Genomic DNA, 2,870 nt, shown 5'->3' with positions numbered 1-2,870 from the left:
TCTATCTTTAACTACAAATGAGAAGGCTCTACATTCTTGTACAGCTTTACTGGCGCTCTAGTTGCAGACCCCAAACCTCATTCCTGGCACGTGCCCAGCAAACATTATTCTTCCTCTGTGGCGCTGTCACACTAGCAAACATTAGAAAATAACCGCCTTCAAAAGAGCAAATTGTCATTTTACCATTAACGTCGTAAAGAGTCTGGTAGGGCTAAGCACTGCCAGAACCAGACCACGAGCCTCACAGTATGAATCACTCTATCTTTGGACTTTTGCTGGCCAAATATTCAAGTGCATTTCAGGCCAGCAACAAAAAAAAAATGTGTTATTAGTCAGATATCAATATTTTCGAGCCTATTTCTGTTGCAGCTCCATAAAACATAGAGGACGGTGCTGTTAATTTATGACCTCACTGATGCACTCGGGAACAGATTGTCATGCAACATTTCCCAACACAAGCACTCACTTGAGTTACAGAGCAATCTGTGTTTGGCTGGCTCGGTACAGTACATCGCAGCTGTTGCCGCCGATTGGGCCAGAGTTATTTTTACATCACGAGACTATAAACTACACTGGCGTCCGAATGCCATCCCCCCGACAGAAATAACAAAGCTGCACCACTGGCTTAAAGTCAATCAGTTGTCGTGCCTCAGCGCTGTAGTGAATGCTGGGTAGGTGGTGAAACTGTTTTTTTTTCCTTTTCCCGTCTGGTACCAGCCAGTGATGTCTGCCGGAGGGCCCTCTGCTCTCCGCCGCCCGCTGATGATCACCATGGTTTCAGCTGCGAAAAGGCCAAAACTCCGGGACCCTGGTGTCACATGAGAGTGCAGCGACAAAAAAAAAAAAAAAAAAAGGTTCGGTCGCCGGTGCTGTCATTTGGTTTACGACGCTGTTATTGAGTTCGTTGCAAAAAAAAAAAAAAAAAAAAAAAAACTAACGAGGGAACATTTTTCTGAAGTCACAAAAGCAGTAGCAACACTGGAATGGGTGGAAATAGAGTATATTTGCCTGTGCAAATGTGCGATGTGATAGCCAACGAGTTACATCTGCATTTTAATCGCAAGCTTTAACAGAGATGCACTCCAGGGCAGAGACAGTGACATTTTGTTCATGCTGGACAACTTAAAAAAAAAAAAACAAAACAAACATCAAAATTCCACCACAGCAACACTGGCCAAAGGTAAAAGAGCAGCGAGACAGGCAACAGGCACCTTATGGTAGATGTTCAGCTCAGGCATCACCTGCCACGCTAGAGACACCTGTGTAGACGAGAGACAAAGGTCTCACTGTTACAGAAAATACCTGCCTGCACATGCGACTCCCTTTTCTGCGGTTTTTAATCCTCGCGCATCCGCGTTTTCTATCGCTGAAACTTGATCGGCAAACTCATTCCGCCCGGAGTGACAAAGTAGGTTAAGGTCGCTCCTCTGCTGCTCGTCAGCCTCCGGCCAGCTGCGGCACCGCACTTGCACGAGACTCACCAGAATGTATTTCGAGGCACGTCACGCAACATCGCTGTTTTTTCCTCTGCAGGAGTCCGCCGGCCCGTCGTGTCCCCGCGCTGCGATTTTCAGGGCTTCTTTGGTGTAGGGCGCCGCATCACCGCACGAAGCGGCAGGTTCTCGTGCCGCTCTCCGGCAAAGCCCCGTGTTGTGGAAATGTTCGGGCGGCGCACTGGCTGAGCCGAACGCAGGCAGCGCTCGCCTCCAGTCTGCGGCCTTCGCGATGACGTAATGCGGGGTCTCTCCGCTTGCGTCAGTGTGCTCCGGCCGCAAAATGTTAAAGTTTGATGCAAAAAAAAAAAGGGAAAAAAAAGAAAAGGGAAAAGTGGGAAGAAGGAGCAGCAGCTGTATGCATTTATCTCATGGATGTGTTCTTGTAAGCATGGTTAGTTAGCGAGTTTTAGCCTTTTTCCTGTTTCTGTGTGGCTGACGGGGGTGACGTCATGTGTTATTTCAGTAAGTCTTTGTGAATGAAAAAAAAATAAAATAAAATAACCACGAAATAACTGCATTCACAACAATTCTTAGCTGACAGTGAAAATTACAAAAAATAAATACTGCACTGTAAATTTGTGATTTGCATAAGCACATAGCAACCGCTTCTCTTTGTTTCAGAGGTACTCAAGTGACACTTTTTGCACGTTTTACAAAACTCGTGGAAATGTTATCAAATGTTTGACTAGTTCTTGTCATTTCCTCCTGTAATTGAACAATTTGAATCGTAAAACACTGAATAAATCCTGGATTGATTAGATTAGATCAGTTGTGACCCCAACCCATCACTAAGAGGTTTTAAATGAAGTAGTCATTAGATTGCAGAGGTTTTGCAGCCACAGATTAAAAGCAAAATACACCCTTTACACGCTGTATAGGTTTTATATGAGTGTATATATGAGCTGATCTGTATTGGAGCATTCTAGCTGTCCATCCCTTGTGTAATTAGTTTGTAGTATTGCAATTGCATCACATGGCTGCCTTGGCCTAATTCTGTAAACATCTGCAAAACAAAACTGTCATTGACACAATCAAAATAACACCTGTTACAGGACATGGATCCTAAATTAGGGCTTTTGGGCAACTTTTTTAAAAACTTGTAATGGAGTATATTTTGATTGTCATTATGACTATTGAGGTGAGAATGTAGGAAATAATACCGTAGCATATTTTCATTTTAAGTGCTTGAATGGAACTAAGTACATTTACTCAACTACTGTACTTAAGTACAAATTCAAGGTACCTGTACTTTACCTGGGTATTTTCATTTTCTGCTACCAGCGCATTTCACAGGGATATATTATTCTTATTCCACTACATTTTTTTGACAGCTCAGCTGTACTTCATAGTCACATCTCAGATTATAATATTTCA

The sequence above is a fragment of the Xiphias gladius genome, chromosome 14, assembly GCF_016859285.1.
Source record: "Xiphias gladius isolate SHS-SW01 ecotype Sanya breed wild chromosome 14, ASM1685928v1, whole genome shotgun sequence".
NCBI classification, from domain to species: domain Eukaryota; kingdom Metazoa; phylum Chordata; class Actinopteri; order Istiophoriformes; family Xiphiidae; genus Xiphias; species Xiphias gladius.
Note: the sequence above shows the minus strand (reverse complement) of the source record.